Here is a 26560-nt window from a genome sequence, read left to right as displayed (position 1 = left end):
TCCGTTATCTACACAGACTGTCTGGTGACATTTTCATATGAGGACAATCTGACATAAGGGATAAAGGCCGCAGTAATGTGGGTCTATTATGAAACTGGTCTATGGGGTTCCAGTTAGTTTCATGGAATTTTTCTTGGTAGTTTTTGCATAAACTATATCCATAATTCACCTTGGCACAGGACTAATGCTGCTCCTCTATACACTAAATGACAATAAGGGAGATAAAACACAAAACAGACTAAATATTACAGTCAAGTGGTGCAGCACCATGGCCTAAAATGACCCTTAAACTGAGTCAACACTGTGCTGCCTCTTTCATAAAGGTCATTATGACATTTAACTGTAGGAAAACTACTGGTGAAAACTGGAAGAGCAATCAAAATGTTGTGGATTCTCCAGTGATGTTCTGCTTCTCCAGCAGGTTTCATGAAATTTGCCTCGGTAGTTTTTGCACAATCCAGCTGACAAACCAACAAACAGGAATGAAAACATTCCTCTGTCTCAGCTCTGACCTTGGCAGAGGAATAATTCTGCCCCTTTGTACACAAAATGACTAAAATGTTGTGGATTCTTTAGCCATGTTCTGCTTCTCCAGTAGGTTTCATGAAATTCTGCTCGGTAGTTTTTTTTGCATAATCCTGTTGACAAACAAAAACAGAACTGTAAACCCATCTCTGCCTTGGAAGAATAATTCTGCCCCCCCCAAAAAAAAACAAAAAAAAAAAACAACAACAACACAATTTAAAAGGACAGAATACTAGATAGAATATTACATCCAGTCATGAAGTAGAACCTAAAAATGAGCTTTAAACTGAGTCAACACTGTGCAACCGTTTGCATTTTGACATTTCAAAGTAGGGAAACTACTGATGTGATCTAGAAGAGAGTCCAGTCCTCACGATTTTAATAAAACTGATACGGATCCACAATAAAATTTAACACATTCTTTATCCTCTGCAGCAAGGCCTGGCAGTTTTTTCATAATCTTGCAGAAAACAAACAAACAAAATGACAACCAGAGGACAAAATACTAGATAGCTAAAATATTACAGTGCAGTGGAGTACTATCATAAAGAGTGCCTGAAAACGACCCTTAAACTGAGTAGACACCATGTAGCCTCTTACATAAATGCCGTTTTGAAATTTCACAGAAGGAAAACTACTGGTTTAAAGTAGAAGAGCTATCAGAGAGTTCAGTTCTTGACCATTTTAAATGAAGTGATATGGATCCACACCTAAACAACAGATTCTTTACAATAAAATGTAATCGATTCTTTAGCCTCTCCAGCAAGTTTAACAAAACTTGACTTGGTAGTTGTTGCATAATTTTGCTGACAAACAAACAAAATGATGACCAAGGGACGAAACACTAGATAGCTAAAATATCACATTCCAAGAACACTACTTGTCTTAACTTACAGAGCACTCAGAGAACGGAGTTCTCCGCCAAGGTGAATGTCCTATCATATTTACTTAACGATGCAGATCCACCCAAAAATTTAGCGGCCTCTTCTTTCAACCATGTTCAACCTTAGTTTTAGCATAATCTCATCAACAAACGGTACTGGAAACCTCCCTGGTCCCACCCTTGACTGAGGAATAATAAAATAAAGTGCAGTTGGATTCCTTGTTTGTAAATTTCATCATGTCAGTTTTCAGTCTTGCTCTCTCACATGCAGTTGTGTCACGTTTTACTGTTGCGAAACAATTACAGGAACGAGTGCATCATCATCGCAGACGCCCACAGCTAATCAGCGAAATCATTAAAATCCTCTGCTCCTGTGGTTTCCTGGGGTAAAAACCTGCAGCTGGAGGGTAAAAACTCAACCTTTCTGCTTGGTTGGTGGGAATCAAAAGAGACACTCCCAGTAGTGAAACAAGAGGCCTGCTAGTGATCAGAGTGTTGGAGGCAGATCAGGGCCGAGCAGCTGACCAGAGGGTCAACAGCAGAGGTGGGACTGTTTTAACCCTGTAAAACCCACATACAGAGAGAAAAAAAAAAGAGCAAAAATAATATACATATAATAAAACTAATAATGAAAAAATATTGTATCTATATGTATATATAATCTGTTAAACCCAAACATAGAAAAAACTGAGAAAAAATACATATAATGAAAAAAATAAAAATATTCTATGTATACATAATCTGTAAAACCCAAACACAGAAAAAATGAGCAAAAATTTCATATATATTATAAAAATATATATATGTAAAATAATGAAAAGAAAACAAAAAAGAAAGAAAAAAAGAGAAAAAGTTACACAAAGAAGTTACAAAGCGACAGAAAATGGACAAAAACGAGACAAAAAAACAACAAAAAAGAAAGAAAATGACCAAAAAATAGACAAACGACACAAGCGAGACAAAAAGGAAACACAAAATGACAAAAAATCATATAAAAATAAAAGAATATTCCACATGTAATCTGAAAAACGCAAATATAGAAAAAAATTACAAAATTCTATATTTTATAAAATAAAAATAGTAATAAAAATTCAAAAAAATTTTTTATTTATCCATTTACAATTTGTAAAACCCAAATATAGAAAAAAAAGGCAAAAATAATATATTTTTATTTAGATATAAATAATAAAAAATAATAATTAAAAAATCGAAAATGTTCTATATGTATATATAATCTGTAAATTCCAAATACAGAAAAAAGGCAAAAATAACACATATTTATTTAGATATTAAAAACAAAAAATAATTAAAACATTTAAAAATATTTTACATATGTATGTATATATAATCTGTAAAACTCAAATACAGAAAAAAATGAGCAAAAATTTTAGATTTATTTAGATATTAATAATCAAAAATAATAATTTAAAAAATTAAACACAAAAATGTTATATTTTTGGAACAGTGGGTTCTACAGGGTTAAGGTGCTGCTGAATACTGAGCCAAACTTGCTCTTGGAAAGAGGAGAACAAAAACAGGAGAAAGTGAAAAACAAGGCGGTGGAAGAGATGTGGGGATGTGTGGATGGAGGGCGGGTCGTCAGTTACAGGGCATGAGTCATGCTGCCGAGCTTACGGTCTGCAGCATTAATAAAGTCTTTCACAGCAGGAGCGTTTGAAGTGGAGCCGGACCCGCCCAGGAACACACTGAGAAATAGACCGACCACGCAGCTCCGACACAGGACTCGACAACACAACAACCCGCTGCAACAACCACAAAGAAATCTGGAGAAATCCCAGAGATGGAAAACACATTCTCACACGCCAGCCCGCTCATAAATGCAACTAGTGACGAAATCAGACTGGTTGAGAGGGGAGAAAACAACAGCGACTAATAGATTTACTGGAGTAATACCAGCATTTAATTATAAATTACTTCATAATGTCAGAGAGTTTTAATGAGAGCACAGAATGAAACCATAAATCAACCCATCATAATGTATTCCAGCCAACAAATTTAAAAGCTCTGTAAATTTGCCAGATGTTGCAATCGCTGTTATCCTCAAAGGTTTAGTGCAGGGGTGCCAAACATGAGGCCTGTGGGCCAAAACCAGCCCTCCAGAGGGTCCGATACGGCCCCTGGAACAACTTTGTGAAGTGGAAAAGCTACAGATTGCAAATTTGCACAACTATGAATTTAAAATAATTTCTACACCTTAACAAGTTTCTTTGATCATAAAGTAAAATACTAGATTGTCTTTTTGTGATTTTTTCCCTCATTTATGTTATTTGTGTAATGTGTTGTCTCGCTTTCGTCAGTGTTTTGTTGCTTTGCAACTTCTTTCTCTAATTTTTTTGTCGTTTTGTGTTTTCTTTCTGTCTTGCTTGTGTTCGTCCATTTTTTGTCATTTTGTTTCTTTTATTGTCATTTTTCTCTCATTTGTGTCATTTTTTGTCGCGTTTGTGCCCATTTTTTGTCGTGTTGCAACTTTATTGCCTAATTTTTTGTTTGTGTCTCATTTTTGTCTTTTTGTGTCTCATTTCTGTAATATTTTGTCCATTTTTTTTATTGTGTTTTTGTCTTTTTTGTTTGACTTTTGTCTCACGTTCTTGTTTTGCGTTTCCTTTTTGTCTTGCTTGTTTTTTTGCCATATTTTTGTCATTTGGGGTTTTTTTAAAATAATTTTTGTCTCGTTTTTGTCCATTTTTTTCTTCTTTGTCTCTTTTTTGTTTTGTTTCGTGTCCTTTGTCTCATTTTTGGACATTGTTGGACTGTCTTGGTTGACACGTCTATGCAATGTCGCGTGGGCATCGGGTACAGTACCTGGGGAGTGGCAGACCGGGGTGGTGGTCCCTATTTTTAAAAAGGGGGATCGGAGAGTGTGTGCCAACTACCGCGGTATCACACTTCTCAGCCTCCCCGGGAAAGTTTACTCTAGGGTGCTGGAAGGGAGGATCCGACCGATAGTCGAACCTCGGATTCAGGAGGAGCAATGCGGATTCCGTCCCGGTCGTGGAACAGCAGACCAGCTCTTTACCCTTGCGGAGCTGCTGAGGGGGTCATGGGAGTATGACCTGCCAGTCTACATGTGCTTTGTAGATCTGGAGAAGGCCTACGACCGTGTCCCCCGAGGGGCTTTGTGGGGGGCACTGCGGGAGTATGGGGTCCGAGGCTCGTTGTTACGGGCCGTTCGGTCCCTGTACAACCAAAGTGAGAGCTGTGTCCGCATACTCGGCATTAAGTCAGACACGTTTCCGGTGGGTGTTGGACTCCGCCAGGGCTGCCCCTTGTCTCCAATCCTGTTTGTGGTTTTCATGGACAGGATTTCAAGGCGCAGTCGTGGTGGGGAGGGTTTTCGGTTTGGGAGCCTCAGGATCGCTTCGCTGCTTTTTGCAGATGATGTGGTTTTGTTGGCATCCTCAGACCGTGACCTCCGGCACGCACTGGAGCGGTTTGCAGCCGAGTGTGAAGCGGCAGGGATGCGGATCAGCACCTCCAAGTCCGAGGCCATGGTTCTCTGCCGGAAACCGGTGGAGTGTTTCCTCCGGGTTGGGGGGGAGTTGCTGCCCCAAGGGAAGGAGTTTAAGTATCTCGGGATCTTGTTCACGAGTGATGGGAAAATGGAGCGGGAGATGGACAGGCGGATTGGTGCGGCGTCAGCAGTAATGCGGGCGTTGTACCGAACCGTCGTGGTGAAGAGGGAGCTGAGCCGTAAGGCGAAACTCTCGATTTACCAGTCCATCTACGTTCCAACCCTCACCTATGGTCATGAGCTTTGGGTAGTGACCGAAAGAACAAGATCGCGGATACAAGCGGCCGAAATGAGCTTCCTCCGTAGGGTGGCTGGGCTCAGCCTTAGAGATAGGGTGAGGAGCTCAGACATCCGGAGGGAGCTCAGAGTAGAGCCGCTGCTCCTTCGCATCGAAAGGAGCCAGTTGAGGTGGTTTGGCCACCTGATTCGGATGCCTCCGGGGAGACTTCCTCTGGAGGTTTTCCGAGCACGTCCGTCTGGGAGGAGACCCCGGGGCAGACCCAGAACTCGCTGGAGAGATTATATATCTCGTCTGGCCTGGGAACGCCTCGGGATCCCCCAGGAAGAGCTGGAAAGTGTCGCTGGGGGGAGGGACGTTTGGAACGACCTGCTTCGCCTGCTGCCCCCGCGACCCGGCCCGGATAAGCGGAGGAAAATGGATGGATGGATGGATGGATGTCTCATTTTTGTAATACGGCCTCTAGTTTGTTTGTTTTTTTTGTCTGATTTTGTCTCATGTGTTTGTCATTTTGTGTTTCCTTTTTGTCTCACTGCTTGTGTTTTTTGTCTATTTCGGTGTGGTTTTGTTTCTTTTGCCATTGTTTCTCTCATTTGCGTCGTTTGTGTAATTTTTTGTCTCGTTTTTGTCAGTTTTGTTGTCGTTTTGTAACTCCTTTGTCTAACTTTTTTGTCTTGTTTTGTCTTGCGTTTGTAACATTTTGTGCTGTTTTTTGTCTTTTTTTGTCTGACTTTTGTAATTTTGATCATAAAGTAAAATACAACATCGTTCAGTTCCAGATATCTGTGACTAAAAGTTTTGTATCTTTGTAGAAAAACTGTAATCTGTAAGTTTTAATGTGTAAATGATAAACTGAGGCATAATGTTGTTGAAATTGAATTTATTTTTTTAAACAAATTTCAGGTTGTTCATAATGTTTCGTAAAAAGATAATGCCTTAAATGTGAACATTTTCAGAATGCACATTTTTGCATGAAAACAAAGAAAAAATTTGGAGTTGTGGTTATTTAAAGGTTGTTATGCTGTGATTTTACTGCTCACTTGAGATCAAATTGGGATGAATGTGGCTCCTAAAATGAGCTTGACACCCCTGGTTTAGCGATTTAAGCAAACTTTCTGGCATTCCTACACCTTATTAATCAAATCAAATGATTATCTATAGCATCAGCGTCCTGAAAAATGTCCTACAGTGTGTGTAATTTCCTTATAAAACAGGCTTCATCTCCACCCAGCGACCAACTCTGAATTTTATCCCTCATTAGCAAAACTATCTCATAAGAGCTCCGTTACAACACTGATGATAAATGCCTCTCTCCGGTCATAATGAGTCTGGTGACAACAGAGACGAGGAGCATAAATCACCCTGGAGGCCAATCATTAGTGTTTGGCTGACGCAGCAATGCAGTCAATCAATGCTGCTCAACTGTGGGACACAAAAACTATCGCCTTTAGGAAGGTTGAAATTAATGACGAGGACTTCTCATAATATCTACAGAATACACAATATCTACCATTATCATATACATAGAGCTGATGATTAGCAGGAGCTGGAATATATCAAAGCACTAGCAGACATTAAATCAGCACAAAGAACTGTCATGTGAGGACAGGATGACACCGAGCATCTTATATTTACAGACAGCGGTCTGGCTGTGAATCAAGCAGCACTGTGGAGTTTTCTTCCTGCTGCGTTTGGAAATATCTGCAACTCTGAGCCAAAAGGCAGCGAGAGAAAAACAAGATTTTACTGCCGCTGTCAAGAGCCAAGAAATGATAAGATTTACACATAACGAAGGCCGAACGGCAAACAGCAAACAGACTGCAGAGTTATGACCTCAAAGGCTCTTTTGATTTGAAACAGCTTTGTTCGCTGACGAACATGACTGTGTGGGTGCAAATAAAAGGTTTAAGACATGATAGGCGCAAATCAGTGGAGGTTGCTCAGTGGAATGATAAATATACATGGAAAAATTCATTCTAGTGCTACATTAACCCTGTAAAACCCACAACAGTTTTATTTTTTTATTATTGTTTTCTAATGTTTGTATATATATTTATAGTATTTTTGCTATTTTTTTCTATATTTGGGTACATTAATTTTTCTTCATTTTTTTCTTGATATGTATATATATATATAATTATTTATTTTAATAAATGTTATTTATTTTTTTCTAATGTTTTCCCATATTTGGATAAACAAATATACATATATATTTATATCAGTTAGCAGTTAGCAGTTAGCAGTTAGCACAGCTAGCTGCTATGCTAGCTGTTGTGGCTAAAAGTAGTGCTTTTTCTTCTTCTGTGATTCTGTCAATCTCTTTTTGCCCGACTTATGAAACAACCTATTTCATTGTTAATGTGTTCCAATGAAGAAACATCTACAGTGGATCATTTTAAAAAGCAAAACAAGTAGAGAGGACTCATCTGATGATAATGGGAACGTGTGCAGGCAGGGGGATACAGATCAAACCAGCGAAGAAGAGAAAGTAGCTCCCTACGTTCCATCAAAATGCTGCAAAATTAAACAAATATTAACAGCAACTGCAAATTTTGGCTTTCCACAAATATACTTGATCGACTGCCATTTAAAACACACTCAGCTCACAGAAAATCAGTTCAACTTGTCCAAATCTGGCATTAAAACATTGACAAAATCAAGGGCTGGTGCAACCAACTGGTATAAATAGTTGCACCGGTGCTAAAAAGTAGAAAAAATATTTTGGAGTCCTGAAAAAATGCAACATGAAAGCCTTATCTCTTAGCCCTGAGATCTAATATGGCATGCAGACACCCTGTCCCACATCATGCAGCTGTGCAACAATGACTGCAAAGTAGTCAATCAATCAGATTTTACTCATACAGCACTTTTCATACAAGTCAAAATGCAACACAAAGTGCTTTACAGACAACAAAAAATGCAACAAAACCACACAAACAACCCCCATTCCCACAGCGCTGTCTTTTTTAACCCCAGATGAGATAAAATTTGGTGAAATAGGCGGGATAAATAACTAAACTAAATTAAACAAAATATACACTATTAAAATGAAGATGGACAGAAAATAAATTATATATGAAATAAGGAAATGACAAAAATGAAGTAAAATAAGCAAATAAAGAAAGCGTTCTAAATTAAAACTATCAAATCAATTGAAAGCTTGACTAAAAAGGCAGGTCTTGAATTTAATAATCCTAATAATAATTAACAGCAATACAAAAAGGACTTTAAACGAAGCCTAAATGGTTTAAAAATCAAAAGTAAAGTTGTGACTATTGAATACTATCGTTTTATCTGTGACAGAGCCCACACAGACAGCTCAGATCTAAATGACCAACCTCTGACTAAGGTATAAATTATGTTCTGTAAATTAGCCGTGGCTTCAGATGGATCAGTCTAACAGTGGGCTGTGAACCGAGCCACCCCCTCAAACACTGTCAGCGCTCACAACACACAAAACAAACCAGATTCTACAACAAGAACACTGCAAAAGGAGCACATCTCTCCCTAAACGTAGCTAAGCTTCCCTGTGTTTTCCCCTCTCATCCCCCACTCTGCTCCCTTTTAACAGTTTCCCACCCTCCTCCCACATCTTTCCCTTCTCCCTCCTAAATTCAACCTTGCTCAATTTGCCGCCCATGTATGCCTGGCTGAGCAGTGAGAAAGCCTGTCTGGTCAGCGGCCCAGAGCCGGGATGATGAGCTCTGGATGAGGCTGCTGTCCTCTGGCCTGATTCAAGCGCCAAACATGGGTGGTCTGCACTCCGAAACACTCCATCAGTCGGTGTAATGATAGTAGGACCACGGAGGACTGGTTCTGAATTACAACCAGATCCAAATTTGCACAGGATGTGGATTGGCTGGGAAAATTCAGTTTGATCATGCTGCAGATGTACAGTACTTAAAGTTAGTTTACCACCACCCAACGTAAGGCATTCATCAGCGCTGCCCTAAATTAACAGTAGGATTTAATTAATCCACCAACGCACGCAAGCTCTTTAATCAAAATGATGTATTTAATACAAAAATATGATTGTTGTTATCCATGAGCTTTCATTTACTGCTTGACAAAAAAGCAGAAAAAAAATAGTAATGCTCATTATTATTTTTTGATTGAGATTCCAAATTAAAGTTATTTGCTTGCATTCCTGAAGAGAAAAAAACATCTTAGTGGAAGTTGAAGAAGTTGATGTTAAAGATACTGAAGATGTTGAAGACGAAGACATTGAAGATATTAAAGATATTGAAGATGTTAAAGATACTGAAGAAGTTGATGCTAAAGATATTGAAGATGTTGAAGATGCTAAAGATATTGAAGATGCTGAAGAAGAAGTTGAAAATGTTGAAGATGCTAAAGATATTGAAGAAGTTGAAGATGTTAAAAGATATTGAAGATGCTGAAGATGTTCAAGATGCTAAAGATGTTAAAGATGCTGATGACGTAGTTGAGGAAGTTGAAGATGTTGTTGAAGGCGTCGTCCTTGACTCCAAGACAGCACTGTCTCCAATTTACCAAGATGACAATGACCCCCAGAAAATACTCTAGTAATCTCTAAGCAGAGACTACTAGACCAAGAAAAAAGAATCTGGAGTTCTGGAACTGATGGACTGGTCAAGTCAAAGTCCAGACTTGAATCCTGTTGAACAGACCTGAGATTTACTGAACTCAAAAACAGACGGCACAAAAAGTTTGATCCAAAGCAAGTCTCTGGTAACAGCTAGAACAGGGGTCGGCAATCTTTAACACTCAAAGAGCCATTTTGACCCGTTTCCCACAGAAAAGAAAACACCGGGAGCCGCAAAATCCTTTTGGCATTTAAAATGAAGACAACGCTGCATATATCGTTTTTTTTTTTTTTTTTTTTTTTTTACCTCTATGCCCTTGTTAATCAGTCGTGATTACTTAATTACAAAGCCTCTAATTAGATAGATTCATTTTTTTAAATTGTGTCCTTCCACTAATATGTATCTTACTTGGTTAATGTCATTTTTGCTCCTTACATAATGCTAGCTGGAAATCAATATTTTGCGAATGTCTTGTAAAATCTATTTATCTATTTATCTTAAGCTAATAACTTTTCTCCGGTAAGTCGCTGCCCTATTTTTCCAAGACGACACTCCTCTGACTCTCTGACCTGCTGCCTGGATGTGACATCGAGCCGTGTTCTTACGAGTAACGTGTATTACCCTATCATGAGTACTTTTGACTCAAAGACGTGTCTGTCTTGGAGTGGAGCTTTAATATACAGCCTTGCCATTCTTGAGTACAAAACGATGTGAAACTACAGGCGTTGCTTCTCCAGGAGTAAAATTTTAAAAAAGGCATGAAACGTGTGGGAATCGGAAGCTCCGTGTTGTCTCTCTTAATCAGCTTTGCGCTCTCATGTCACAGGCACAGCACATCCGGTGGAGTGATACGTCAAAGTAAGAGCGGTAATTTCACAATAAAATTCTCTATATTAAAATGCATTGAAACGCGCCTGAAAGGCAGAACAATTTATTTTCCAAACTTACAGGGAGCCACAACAGAGGGCTGAAAGAGCCGCATGCGGCTCCGGAGCCGCGGGTTGCCGACCCCTGAGCTAGAAACTATTTGGTGCTCAACAACGATAGAAACTGTCGAAAAGTCCAGAAAAACGCCAGCAAGAAGGAGGTCAAACAAAATATGAAGATTTTTGGTTAATATATGCAAATAAGGACTATTTAGTTGTTCAAGTTAGGTATTTGCTTAATAAATAACACTACAATTTTTAGTTTGAAACTAATTTCTAAACAATTTGTTCTCATTTTTTTGACCGGTGGTCTACTGAATTTGTTAAGCACTATGCTTACTCCTGAGCTTGCACATTTCCCTCTTTCTACCATTCTGTCTCTTTTTCTTCTCACCAATAAATGACATTTAACACCGGTACCACAAAGAACACCACCATCCATGTGACCTCCGTTCAACCCGCATCATTGTGTTTGTCTGAAAAGGATGCTACTGAGTGGACAAAAGACAGTAGCAGTAAACAAACACAAACTTGTACATGTTATATCTAAAACTGGACTTAGTAAAATCAGTGCTACATTAAGAATAACTATGTGCAGCTAATGTACATCGGTTCTGACATCTGCAGCAAAAAATGATGGCATGCGTGAAATATTTTCTGGTATGGAATCTACCAAAAAAAATGCTTTGATGTCTGTTTAAAACAGTGCAGCATAAAAAAAAAAGTCTTAAGATGAATCAAATATTATCTCACTAACTATAATCCATTTAATTCAAAGTACTGTTGAGCTGTAAACCATTGCAGCATAAACAAATGGAATTGGAACTCGAAAAGAGCGTTATTTTTAAATTCCTGATTCAACCAGGAGGCAAAAACTGAACATTTTCTGACCTTGTGACTGTTTGGAAAAAACATCAACACAGAAGGGACCTCAAATCAGGGAGGTTACCTCTGATACGTCTATTTTCCTGACTAATAACTGCCTCATCACTTCAGCTCCACCTCGTCACAGGTTTTAGGAATTGTGAAAGTCATCATTAGATTAAAAAAAAAAACCCTCCTCAGAAGTTGTGACGCATTTCTTCCCGCCGCTGTAATGATTTTCTGACTGCAACTCCATTGAGGCATACCTTACATAACTATCACTAACAACACTCAGGGGTTGAGAAGGCCAGCGTAAACAAACTTCAAACAGCCTAAATAAATCTTTACGGCACCAGAGGATCCATTTCCACCTTATTAATCCACCTTGTGTGTAGCTGATTAAACTACAAAGCAAACATGAGAAGTGAAACTTGACAAGAAGACCGTATAGATTAGCTTGTGTTGAACAAATAACCCCTTGAATATGAAAACTAATATTCAGAAATACCTGCATGACAAGTTCTAGTGGTTCGAACCCCAATATGAACTGAAAAACACAGCATTCTGAGCATTTTTATTCAGTTCCCACAAGTTTGAAGTCTGGTTTAAGCACCGCTGAGGTCTCTTTTCTCATGCAAACAGCAGCGTTTTTGAAGCAAAGTTTAATTAAAGTGTAGAAACTCTCCTGTTTACATGCAGCCACAATGACTGATAAACCCTGAAAGTTTATAAGCCAGCCACGTTTCCAGAGGCTGAGGTATTAAACAGGCTGTAAATGTTGGTCGGGTAACCTCCCAAAGCAACTGGTCGAGTCAACAGGGTTACCAGACAGAATATAGATTTAAAAAGCAGACAGCGGTGTTCAGGTTACCTTCGTTGTTGTGTTGCTCTTACATTAGCTCGCTGCTGTTGCTGCTGCTGAATCAGGGTGATAATTAATAGCCTGTTCTCTCACTACTGCAAACACACACAGGACAGCAGCTCTCTCCCAGCGTTTCCCAGATTTATAAAGTGCTGTGCAAACACACTGTGACCTTGGAGCTACCGGCTGCTCTAATGAACATCAGAGTGCGTTTCAGTTTCAGTGTTACACTTGTTTACATCTGTCTGTAAGTAATGTAGACCGTTAGACTTACTTACGTTCTCATGATATAAAACTGCATTGATTAACAATATAATATCCCACATTAACAACCTAAAAAGGAAATTCAATCATTACATTACAGTGCATAAAATCCGTCTGGTCAAAACAGAATATCATTCACTCATTGGCATGTTTTATGGTGTTAAAATCTCATAAAAATCCTAATTTAGATACATATTAAGCTAAGAATGAACACTAAACTCCTCTCATAACTATATATATATTTGATGTTTACAAATTTAAACGGTGAAAAATTACCGAAGCTCTGCAAACATGATGTGTAAATATAGTATTTAAACCACTGAAACACAGCTACCGTATTATACAGTAGCCATGACTGCAACTTAGTGCAGTTTATTTGATTAGTTAAGATTAGATAAGATGTTCTCCATTGTCCCAAAGGGAAATTTGTCTTGGGTAATAGTGTTCGAGTGCAGCTTCAAGTCCATAAAATATAGCACCACTTACAATAAGAATAAAGACGCAAAAAAAACTCGTCAAAACAGCCCTTTTACACAGACAATGCAATAAGAACATAATACCTATGTTAAAATGGTTAATCCATTCAATGAATTTAGGTTTTAACAATTTATAACAGTGCTATACAAAATAAAACAAAATTTCCCATAAGTAGTCCAAAATCAGCCATGAGAAACCAATAATTCATTCAATAACAATAAATAGATTTGCTTATTCTTCCAAGATTCAGACATCTCTAAGACTGAGAAAACCCAAACTTCAAACTACGATTTTTTTTGTGAAATAACATTACATTTCTGCACATCAGAACACAAAAACCCAACTTCCAAGTAACTTCCAACACAAAAATGCAACAAATCACTACTCTCCTCTTAGGTTTGAACAATTTTAACTAACTCTGTGGTACTAACAATGTTGACATATAAAATAAAACTAAAATTTAAGTCAAAGACGTAAAGAGATTGTAAATTTTTGCTGAATCTGTGTATTTCAACCACTTGTTATTTGTCCAAAACAAGCCATAAGAACACAACTTCACGTGTAATCTAAAAGAAATAAGATTTTCTGGGGGTAAATAACATCAAATTTCAACACAAAAAAACCCAACTTCCAAGCAAATTTTAACACAATGACACAACAAATCTCTACTTTCCCCTTAGGTTCTAACAATTTTAAGTAATTTCATGATACTCATAAAGTTGACATATAAAATAAAGCTAAAATTAAAATCAAAGACTTAAAGAATTTGTAAGATTTTGCTGAATTAGTGTATTTCCACCACTTCGTACTGGTTGAAAACAAGCCATAAGAACCCAATTGTTAGTCCAATAATAGCATATAAGATTCACTTACGTCTTTCAAGATTCAACTGACAACACTCAAAAACTGGTTAAACCCAAACAAAAGACCCCAGACTACTCCTTTTTTGCTAAATAACATAAAATTTTTTGCACATTAGTGCACAGAAGTCCAACTTTAAACAAAAAGACACAACAAATCACGAGTCTCTCTCGATTTTTAAATAATTTTAAGTAACTTGTACTTAACTAACAGACGTTCATATACAAAAAAATGAATAAAAGACTTAAGATTTTGCTGAATTTGTGTATTTCCACATTTAGTGTTGGTTGAAAACAAGCCATAAGAACAAAATTCTATGTCTAATAACAATAAATAGGATTTTTAGAGGTAAATAACATCACATTTCAGCACAAAAAAACAACTTTTTATGCAAATTTGAACACAAAGACACACAGAGTGCCTATCCTCCCCTTGGTCTCCATGTGTCGCTAACACTTGTGCAGGGAAACAGATGAGGAGTCCAGCAGCTGTCTGACAGTAACAGGTTTGAATGGCGGTGGACCGACAGAGGAGGGAGGAGGAGGGCTGGAGAAGACAGCCAGCTCCCAGCAGAAATCATCGCTGCTCGCTTCCCCTCCTCCCTCCGCTGCACACAAGCCAAACAATAAAGTTATTATGCTTTTTTCTCTCACTCACAGTTAATCCACGCTGCGAGATTTCAACAACGGACTTCTGTTGTGGCCCCGATTAACTCCAGCCTCCATGAGAAGTTTCAACCCGACAGAACTCTGAGTTAAAGCGGTAGAAAAGTGTGTAAAAACGACTCACTTTTAAGCAGGTAAACCTTCAGCCAGCAGCAACACACGATCCACCTGATCTCATGTCGGAAACGGAGCGGAGGAGGAAGAAAAAAACAGAAGAACAGGATCCTGCAGCGGTAAAGTTGTTTCAGCGGAAGAATTAAAAAGTCGGTTCAACCCGAGGAGAGTCGCTACGGTTAGAACAAACCGGGACACGGCGGAGATAACGGACGGTCTGGTGATAAAAAGCCAGAAAAGTGTTATGGCTCTGGGCTGTAAATACAAAGTGTGTCGCATTCCGATGGGTTCAGCAGAGCGCGGCCCAGTTTCATGACGTCACCGTTACAGGGGGAGGGAGAGAGCGGTTAGCACGGGTTAGCACGTCTCCATTCACATCCAAAGTCCTCTCAAATAAAGCTAATAAATAAAAGACAGCGAAGCCTTTATCTCCCCGGTCTTAGTTTCTGTCACACGAGCTGAATCTGAGGTTACAGGTGTTTGTTTACCTGCGCGGTCACGTGATTACTTCACTTCCGCTAGCCACACTGACAAAATAACTACTACAAAATACTTTTTAAAATTTATTTATGTTTAACATTATTTTCTCTACGACTAAATGTGTATTTCCACATTAGTCATTGGTCAAAAACAAGCCTTAAGAACAAAATTTTATCTGTGTTTTTATTCTTTATTCCCATTATTCTCTCTTCTTTTTATTACTACTTTCTCATTGAAAAGATATATACTAATAATACCAATAAATCTACTACTATTACTACTACTACTACTACTAATAATAATAGTATAATAAAAAATATAAATATAATTAAATTTTTTGATTTTTTTTGCACTATTTGACACTTAACTCATTATACTTTTTAAAATTTATTTATTTATTACGTTTATTTCTTTGTTTTTGTCGCTTGTTTGGCTGACTGATTTGGAGAGAATATCTAATTGGGTTTTGTCTGGCAGACACTGTGATTTCATTAGGAATATAATTTTTTGAAGCCAAGCTTCAGCTCAATATTGGCTGTGTAACAGACTTAAAAACGTGATGCAGCCTTACCAGGAGACACCAACAAATGGCTGACTTTCACAGACGGGAGGATGGCATGAATTTGTAAAAATATTGACACAACAATTTAAACTGTGGCTCAGACGTGCTACAAAATGTACAAGTATAAACTGATAAAAGAGCAGCATAAACAACTTCTGAAAGTTTCAATCTGTTCTAATGAAATGAAACCGAATTACAGCATGAGTTTCATTATTTGTTGGCGACGCCTCCTCTGTTTTAAACTGCATTCTTTGCGTTTTGCTAATTGCGTTGTTTCAGACTGAAATCGAAATCAATTAATTGTTCGGCCGCGGTCACTTGACAATACGAGTTGCTCTGGCACAACAGACTCTGACAGTGCAGCTCCAATTAGTGCTATTCATAGCGTCTGATCAGGGCAGGCTGCTGTGAAATACCACGTCTAGCTACTAATATAAACAGATCCATCACCACAGTCGAGGCTAAACGACAAAACGCAGACCTGCGGGGGCACCGCGTCAGCATTGTTTTAAACGCACACTTAAACGCTGCTTGCAAAAACAAAAAATATATATACTGACTGAGTCTGGTTTGTTTCTGAGAGTGATAGATACACTACTGATCAAAAGTTTAGGGTCATCCAGACAAGTTCATATTTTCCATAAAAACTCACACTTTTGCTCATGTGCTAATAGTGCATATGAATAAAAGTTGGTCTATATTAGTTAAAGTTGCTCTACATTAGTTAAAGCTGTTCAACAGTAGTTCAAGTTGCTCAAAAATGAGTTAAAGTTGCTCTAAAGGGGTTACAGTTGCTCTATATTATTTAAAGTTGCTCTATATCATTTGAAGTTGCTCTATATTAAAGCTGCTCAAAAAAGAGCTAAAGTTGCTCTATACTAAAGTTGCTCTAAAGGAGTTAAAGTTGCTCTATATTAATTAAAGCTGTTCTAACGTAGGGCTGGACCCGAATATCCCCAATATCCTAATATTCATTTAACGGCCTCTCAGATAAAACTAGATTTGTATTTGATGCTATATTAGCTCATGAGTAAAATTCTAAATGTCACAGATGAGACTACACCTGCCTTGCTCTTCCTATTTCCATCACAAAACTGAAACCAAACATCAAAACATACATTTAAAGGCCTTTTATGAGCTTCAAATATGAGTTCCTTATCAAAGTCAGCTGGAGTTCATGACTAACATGTACTAACTGACTATAAAGTGTCAGCCCCAATAAGGAAAAAAGACCTGTTGACATTCCTCCGAGTGTAAAAATACAGCAGGAACTAGTCCGCTCCACGTATCAAGAGTGAGCAAGCCTGCCAATCCCGTGGCTGAGTTCAAACAAAGCATGCAGTGTAGCAGCCAATGAGGAAGGACTTCCAGAGGCAGGTTGTGGAATGTGGAAAGGTCAATGATAAAGACAGACGAGAGAAGTAGAGCAACACAACCAGGTTTACACACATTTCAACAACATTCGGGAAAGCTTTGCCGGCTTCGCCCTCACCGACGGACACAAAGACATGTTTCTGTCATGTTTCCTGGGTGGGGTTCATGAGTCAGCGACAGGTTCAAGGATGTAAAGGATGTTACGGGTCATTATGTAAAAAAAAAAAAACATTCAACAAAAGAGAGACAAGTTTGACCACAGTAACAGTTTCAAAGTGGAAAATAGAGACGCTAACAAAGCACCTGAACACAGTCTAATATGCCACGTCACTGCACTGAATATTCACAAATAAATCGGATAAAATTAAACAAAATGAATACAACATGGACTGATTCTAGATTTCAAAGCAGGAGTGTCAAACATGTGGTCTGCAGGACAAAGGCAGCCCTCCAGAGGGTCCAATCTGGCCCTGTAAAAATTCACAGAAGACATTAACCTCAAATTGTAAAATTATAAATTTTAAATAACTTCTAGACAATGACAAGTTGCTTTGATCATAAAGTAAAATACTAGATTGCTCATTGTTCTTTTGTCATTTTGTGCTTTTGCAATATTTAGTCTTATTTTTGTAATATTTTGTTTTATTGTAATATTTTGTCTTGTTTGCCCTTGTTTTTTGTCTTTCTGTCGTTTGTTTCTTGTTTTTGTAGTTTTGTTTCCTTTTTGTCTTGCTTTTGTTGTTTGCCTATTTTTGTCATTTTGTTTCTTTTATAATTTTTTGCCTCGTTTCTATTAATCTTTTGTAACTTCTTTGTCAAATTTTTTGTCTCTTGTTTTGTTTCGTGTCATTTGTCTCACGTTTGTCCTTTTGTTTCTCATTTTTATTCATTGTGTGTTTACTTTTTGTCGTTTTTTATGTCATATTTTTGTAAGTTTTTGCTTTGCTGTATTCATTGTTGTTTGTCTTGTTTTTGTTATTTTGTGTCATTTTTTGTCTCGCTTGTGTCGATCGTCCACTTTTCTTTGCTTAGTGTCTCATTTTTGTAATGTTTTGTCTTGTTTTTTTGTCTGTCTTTTGTCATTTTGGCCATAAAGTAAAACACTATCATTCATTCATGTTTGTGGGTACATATGTATTAACTGGACACATTCTATGTTGCTGTGAGTTCTGCCACGAATGTTTTCAAAATTTCATTAGTCGAAAATAATACGACTGAGCATCCTGGGAGGAGCACTGCACTCTCTGACTACTTTTCTTATTTGTATTGTGCCAGTGGTCACTTTACTGTTTCTGTGACTCCAAAATTTCTTTCTATTCTCTTATAAGATTCCCCTCTTCACATTACAGACTTCCTCTGGACCTTTAGGTTTACCTTAATACGCTTCTGGAAGGGTTAGATTAAGATCAACAGATAAAAAAGTTAACCTGACATATTATAACCTGGAGGTGAGCCATAAACACGCGGTGCTATTACACAAAGCTAATGTCATGCTAAACATCAAAGCGGGCTGTTAAACGAGTGATTCAGAGCAGCACCAGCCATCATGACATAATGATGTTGTTGAGACGGTGAGGTGATGATGTTGTTGCTGAGCCGGACATCGCATCAATCTGCCCTCTCATTACTGAGGCCGGTCATCATCTGATCTGAGAATTACAGTCTACAAGACGGTCACATTATCCATGAGTAAGTGAAGACTAGCGAAGACAAATATGCACAGCTTCACGCCAAAAACATTCCAATTACACGCAGGTCTTTCCTCGGAAATCCCAGGTTTAATAACAGTTAAAGTGTTAAACAATAGCAGATTTAAATCAATAGCAGCACCCTGAGAAAGACCCCTGTGCTTATTTACAGACTCCCTGTGTCGTCCAGATGATTCCAGCTATAGGCGAGCAAAAAGAAAGAAAACATCAACAAAAACAGCTCCCGCTATAACATACTACGGTACCATTCAGCAGCAGTACAACTGAGGTGAATGTCGGCCACCATCCAGAAGTCTCTCTGTGTTTGTTAAACCTCCACAGGAACGTGCAGGCCCAAGCTTGAAATCAAACAACAAGAACAAAACTCCTCACTCTGATCCCATGAGGAAAAGAACTGCACCTTAGGAGAGATTTTGTTTGATCGTTTGTTAGTAAAACGGCAGAAAACTGTGCAAGGCGCCTGTTAAATTTCATGAAGCACAAAGCGAGGTCTCTGTAGTGCTTGTTTTTGGTCCGAAAGTTAAAGAAATTAATAATTTACAGAAAAATAAACAAGGCACAACACACTCAAGAGTACAGGAATCTTAGCAGTGAAGTGTGATTGAAATTTACAGCCTTTGCTTTCCAAACATACTAACCGATGGGTTGACATAACCACCAAAGTGTTGACACTGTCCCAGAAAATAAAACAGGAGGGAAGCAGGAAGACCATGACTATTATGGGGTTTAGCATATTGATTAACCTATTTTAAGTTAATGGATAAACAGGGCTGTAAATAGCTAAAAGCACGACAACATAAACAAAAATAAGCTGTGTTTTAAGGCTGCATCTCAAGCTATACATCACATTCTAACGATCTTTTTACTGTGTTTTTATCTGTACACACTGCTGGCCTGAATTACAGCCTTTGTAGTCGTAGTCAGCCTGTTATTGTTATGATAATGCGTTTTTTTTTTATTCGTACATGTTCTTGCCTCTGTTCCTGAGCACCTACAGGGCCGTGTTGATGTTGGCTTCTGCTGTCATTCCAGAGAGGATTTTTTTTCTTCCTCCAAGACAATAAGCCGGCCCTTTCTCCTTGTTATGGGGGAATCATAACACAGACTCTGATATGACCCTCAGTGTGTTTTTCTTTTTTATCCCCCCCGTCCCTTCTCTACTCCACCCAGGGCTTATTTAATCCGGCTTAGCCAGATCCTCCAGACACTTAAGTTTTCTTTTTTTTGAGTGGCTGAACATTACAGGAGACATTTAAGAACTTTTCTGCCTTTTTTTTCCTCCTTCATTTCGCTGATAAATGGTGGAATCTGTGGTTCATACTTGCTGTTTTTCCTTCCAACAGTGGGTCTAGCTGTTTGGCTGTTAGCCTGAACCTGAATCCAGCTCTCTGTTAGCTCTACACCTCTTTACTCTCTCTGAATCCTCCCCACCCGCCTGCATATACACACTTTCATCTCCACTCTCTCCCATAACACTCGCCTCCATTTATCTCTCTCACACATATAATCCATCCCCCTTCTTTTTCACGCCAATGCCGTCTTTTTCTGTGAAACCTGGTCGCAGGGCAAAGACGAGACACTTCTAATGTTTCCAGGAATTAATATATATAAAAACAACCTCAGAATTGACTAAATATCAAAAAGATATGCTAGAATGCTACAAATATGAGCAATTTTGCACCTTGTTGTACATAATATTTGCACTATATTTTGTAATGACAGAATTGTTGGCACCCATTTTCTATTTATTTGAGCACTCAGATTTGCTTGTACACTGTTTACCTATCTTTCTTGATCTTATCTCTCTCTCCATTGGCTTTCTGAAGCTATTCTTACCAACTATTAACTTTATGATAATTTAAGTACTTCTGATTCTACACGGCACCGAATTAAAATTCCCTCTTCTACAATAACATTTGATAAATGTGATCAGAAGCAAATTAAATACTAAAAAAACTGGATCTGAAAAGAGTAATTACCCAAAACTGAAGTTGTACACTGGCAGCAGAAAACCATCTGGCAGCTGCAACTTTCTGATCTTACATATTCCCAAACAAATCTCTACTTGGCTTTCACTGGCGGCCAAAAACCAGAAAATCACCTTTTTCTGTTCCAACATCATCAGTTTCACTCTTGCCAATCAATCAACCGAAACGTTCAAAGCGTTTTGCCTCCAGTTGTCACCTTGTACAGTATGTCGATGCGAGGGCTGTCTGGATTTCTCAGAAGACGCCTCAACAGCAGCTGCCTTCAGCTGCTTCGCTCTGTGAAGGACCCTAGGGTCAACTGCATCAAAGCAACGACAACATCCCTCCTGCCGTCAGCGCTGCCCCCTATTGGACACGTCTGTCAACAGTCCTCCACGGTTCCCGATTGCCTCCACCTTTCTGGCTCGACACCCCTGCTGGGATCCACCGTAAACACCCCTCCTCCGAGCCTCGGTAGTCCAAAACAGGCTGATGACCAAGAGGAAAAACCCTCAAATCTGCTCCAATATTACTGGGTGATGTTGCTGTTCCTGGATGTGAACACAGCAAATGGAAAACCTGCAGCTAAATGCAGCGACTAATCAAACACATTTTATCCCAACACTCCTCTGTCATCGCTATGGAAAAAGAAACATCTACACGTAAACAGTTCTCTGTTTAACAGCACTGTAAATGTCACACTGTTTCACACTGTTGGATTTAGCAGGGGTGTCAAACATGCGGCCCGCGGGCCAAAGCAGGCCCGTAGAACGACTTCAAAGTGTAAAAATTACAGAAATTAACTGCGAGCTGTAAATTTGCAGAACTATTAATTTAAAATGATTTCTAGACCTTGACAAGTTGTTTTGATCACAAAGTAAAATACTGAATTGCTCATTGTTCCTTTATCACTTTGTGTCTCATTGTAGTAATATTTTGTGTTGCTTTTTTCTTCTTTTTGTCTGACGTTTGCCATTTTTTCATGTTTTTTGTTTTATTTCTGGTTTTGTTTTTTGTCATTTTGTGTTTTGCTTTATTTGCTGATTTTTGCCTCGTTTTGTGTCTTTTTTTTTGTCTCGTTGTAATACTTTGTGTTGTTTTTGTTTTTCAGTCTTTTTTGTCTAACTTTGGTCATTTTGATCATAAAGTGAAATCCTATATCATTCAGTTCCAGATACCTGTGACTAAATGTTTGTTCCTTTGTAGACACTCTGTAATCTGTAAGTCGTAATGTGTAAATGATAAACTGAGGCTGAATGTTGTTGAAATTGAACTTAAGAAATTTCAGGTTGTTCATGATGTTTTGCAAAAAGATAGTTCCTTAAATGCGAACATTTTCAGAATTGTACTTTTTTGCACTGAAACAAAGGAAACATGTGGAGTTGTGGTTATTTATAGGTTACTATGCTGTGATTTTACTGGTGTGGCCCACTTCAGATCAAATTGGGCTGAACGTTGCCCCTGAACTAAGACGAGTTTGACACCCCTGTCCTAGAGGTTCATTTTGTAGTAAATTTAAACGCTACAGCTGATTGAAACCTGTCAGCAACAAATGACATTGAACCCAGTGAAATTGAGTTTTGCGGTCTGAAGTCTCCATAATGCTCTACAGGAAGAAAACCATTTAAGTCTTGAGCAATCACTGTGTTGTTATTACATAGCGGCAGCAGAAAAATGACAGGAAATGAAGGAGAAAAGGATGCAGCAAAGGTTTTTCTACCAGAGACATTGTGGCTTATTGTTGTCTGGGTCTCAGTCAATAAGCCAAGGGAAATGATTCTTCAAGTGGCAAAACTGAATGTCGGTCTTTATCCTGAGTGTAAACGTTTAGTTGAACCGAACCTTTTAGGCCTGCATCGGTCTATTGTGAGATCAAATTCTGCTTTCCAAGCACCAGCTTAACTGTTGATACTGAGACCAATAAGCCTTTTCTGTTTGACAGCCTCCAGGGAACCACAGAGCTCCAACTAACTAACTATCCATCTATCTATCCATCCATCATCAAACCATCTATCTAACATCCATCATTCATCCATCCATTCATCTCTCTATTCATCCATCCATTTCAGTCAATAAGCCGAGGGAAATTATTTTGAAATGGTGAAATTGAATGTCAGTCCTTATCCTCGATGAACCTAAACTTTTAGGCCCACATCGATCTATTTTGTGCTCAAATTCAGTTTCCCTAGGACCACCTTAACTGTTGATTCTGAGACCAATAAGCCTTTTCTGTTCTGCAGCCTCCAGGGAACCACAGAGCTCCAGTCTTACTACTGCAGAGAGGAGAAGAGCTGACTAAAGCCTCTTCTCAAGTGGAGAAAGAAAGAAGAATATTGCTATTGATGTCTTAGTTTCTGCAAAAAAAAAAAAAAAAACATCACAAGCTCCCTGAGCAATGTGTAACCACACCAAAACAAGCCGTAGCTCTGCTGTAAACAATGCAGAGTTTTTAGTTTTTTTTCCTTCTATGTGGTTACTGAACATGTGACACATTTGGTTTATCAAACACCTGATCTGGACGTATCAGTGAGGAGAAGCGTTCAACCTGCCAGCCTGTTTTTCCTGTTTGGATGCCTCGGTTAGCTCCTCATTTTACACGGCAAGAAGGAGAGGATGCTCCTGATTACAGCTGTGGGAGACCGGATTAAGAGATTCTCATCTAAACAACCCAAAATTAGCCCTACGAACTCCATCATTGCTCACTTCAGGTGATAATTTAACAAGACTACATCCAAAAAAAGCCAGATAATCATCAGCTGTGCCTTCCAAAACCATAACTCATAGAACCTGATTCAACTTCTGTCACCTGTCCAGTAATTCCTGGGGGATTTCCCAGCTCGACATCCTTTCTTTTTTCGTTCCTGAACAAACTACGAAACATGATTTCAGTTTTGGGTATGTGAGAGAGAACAGTGACCCCTCCGATACCGCTCTGGCATCCCAGGAATGTGCGGTGTGCCCAGCACCAGCAGCACAAACCTCGCTGACAAAAAATCTATTTCCACTCGCTGCAGACACATGAAAGCCCCGGGCGCTGCACACATGCAATCCAATACGCCATAAATTCCACTTTTATGAAGCTTCGACACGCTCTCACTTTGTTGATGCTGCCATAAAGGTGACAGGTCTACTTTAAATGTATTATTCTGAGGTGGGTTTGCATTACATTTAAACATCTTGTCCACCCCATTCACATACATGTGCAGGGCAACATATTAGGAATAAAATAAAGTACAATTATGACCTTTTCGACCATTTTTAGTGAAAAGTGAAGACGTAGAAGCTTCTGAACAGTTGAATTTAAGGCATAAAGTGCAACAAGATATGTAGAAATGATCAGTATGAGAAAGTGGAGATCAAACCTCTTTGCTGCTTCACAAGTGAAACACGATTAACAGGAACCGGTTAACCCTCGTGTCGTCCTGCGGGTCAAATTGACCCGTTTTTAAGTTTGAAAATGTGGAGAGAAAAAATTCACAGTGAAGCTTCTGATGTCAACATTTTTGGGAATTTTTTGGAACATTTTTTGGTTGGGGAAAAAAAGAAATAAAAAAAATGTTTCTTGAAGAACATTCACACAAAAAACAACCAGAATTCAGCGAAATTCTCTGGATTATAGTTGATTTTTGTGTGAATATTCTTAAATAAATACTCCAAGTTTTACTAATATATATTCAATGACTTTAGATATTTTTAGCATTTTTTTTTGGGGGGGGGGGGTATTCATTTTTAGAAAATAATTACAAGAATTGTCTTGCCAAATTTGTTCGATTTTTTAAACTAACTTTTAAGAAATAATTGCAGTTTTCTTCCTGGAGGTTTTGCGAATTTTCAGAAATTTGTGTTTGTTTTTTTTTTCTGAATTCTTGGATTTTTTTTCAGACAAGGAAACAATATTTTTTGGTGCCTGCAAATGAGGACAACAGGAGGGTTAAACTTAACACCAACAGAGACACAGCAATGAAATATAATAAGATAATTTAGGTAAACCTAATGTTTCCAGAAGCAGCTTTTTTTTTTACTCCTGGATTTGCTATTAAGCCAAGCAGCGAGCCTACAGGGTCTTAGCAAAGAAACACGAAAAATTAGCTCATCTGGACGCACAAAGAGGCGGATTTTAACTGTTTAACTACTTTAACAAGTGATTCACCGCCTTCCACGTCTTCAGCAACTACTAATTTTACCTCTTACTGTGAGGGATTCTTCATACAACACGCCCAGAAGCAGACAGAAGGAGGTAGTTCTGGTCTCCTCGGACCCTCACCGGACTGGAGAGCGGCTAACGTTAGCTGCCGTTAGCGACTCAACGGGGCGCCACCAGCTAACGCTCAGCGCGATTTAAGTTCATTTATTGGCTCACTCACCCGGAAAAGTCCCTAGAAAACTTTTCTCTGCCGCCTCCGAGGTGTGGAGATAAACTTCCGTGCGGTCAGAAGAGCATAAGCGGGGCTAACTTTGGGCAAACTGACTGACATTAGCCGAAGTCTCACTTTCTCGACGCCATGTTGAACAGGGGGAAGATAGTACATCCGGGAAACTGTGGCCAGAGATCTCCATGGCAACCGAGTCAGGGACGCTGGGAAACTAAACTAATTAATTAAGATTTAGCTTTTGGGTTTTTTTTATTTTTATTTTTTACTTTGTCATCATTTTCACTACTTTTATCTCTGTTTTACGGCACTATTATTCGCCCACTTTGTGTGTCTAATATATCAAAATCTATATTCATTGCTAATAACTGTATTTGCTAGTACTATTTGTTTTTTCTTCACTATAGGCTAATTTTGCCATAGAACTTCGCTTTAAATGTGCTTTTTACACACAGCCATAGTGGTACAAAAGCAGGTAAGCTCTTATTTACCTTCTTATACTACTGTTGCTCTTGTCTAAATGTATATGTACTTATTTTCTGTAAGTACTTTGACAGCAAAAAAACCCAAAACAAAACAACAAAAAACAAAAAACACCAAAGTCAAATTCTAAGTTGGATCCTTTTTGGGGCCATTTCTTCATTGGAATGTCTTTCTTAGTGTCTTGACACATCACAATCCTAAGAATAATTATTGTCACCCCTCGGTAATTGCACATTTCCAGCTTACGTCAGAGTTAAATGAATTTAAAATGTGAGATGTTGCAAGTTGCCCTTTATCTGAAGTTAATATGCAATCATACAACTCTGTGCCACCTAATATACCTACATGTATATGGAACAATAGGAATATTTGCTGTAACCCATCTGTTTTATTTTCAATTTTTGATAAATTTAGCTTTAAATGTTCAGATAATACAACAAAATGACAAAAAAGCCTTTACAGTTAACCTTAAAACAATGATCCAACAATTCATGGTGCAGTCCCATGTTGAAGGAATCTATTAATAAATGTGTGAGAAGTGTCTTACTGTAAAAAAAAAAAAAAAGAGAAACGAAATAAGAAAATATGACCAAGAATGCACAGAAATTAAACACATCTAGTCTCACCTAAAGATGAAGAAGTGACTTTTAAAATCATTTCACTCACTTCTTGCATAAAAGGTTAATTTTAGATGATTAAATCTGACAATATTTAGCTGCACCTACTAAATATGAGGTTATAGTTGAGTTTTTGTAAGTGAAATAAAGACTTTTTATCTGTTAAACTTGGATTAATCCATTTATTTATTCTTTTACTTAAGCATTGACTCCCAGATGTTC

General features: G+C 38.3%; 1 protein-coding gene across 4 annotated transcripts in view; it reads right to left on the bottom strand.

Annotated features, from left to right (window-relative positions):
* pak4 (p21 protein (Cdc42/Rac)-activated kinase 4) overlaps positions 1–25413 on the bottom strand; it is a 53817-nt gene extending 28404 nt beyond the window's left edge. The window contains exons 1-2 of one of the 4 annotated variants that reach the window (XM_051957828.1): positions 25233–25413; positions 21086–21419 (exon numbers count right to left, since the gene is read on the bottom strand). The gene's annotated coding sequence lies outside the window, so the exon portion shown is untranslated. The other 3 variants (XM_051957826.1, XM_051957827.1, XM_022198074.2) reach the window with 3 other exon arrangements.
* Between the last annotated feature and the right edge of the window lie 1147 nt (positions 25414–26560).

Source organism: Acanthochromis polyacanthus, chromosome 13 (assembly GCF_021347895.1).
Source record: "Acanthochromis polyacanthus isolate Apoly-LR-REF ecotype Palm Island chromosome 13, KAUST_Apoly_ChrSc, whole genome shotgun sequence".
NCBI lineage: Eukaryota > Metazoa > Chordata > Actinopteri > Pomacentridae > Acanthochromis > Acanthochromis polyacanthus.
This window is presented reverse-complemented; position numbering and strand designations above follow the sequence as displayed.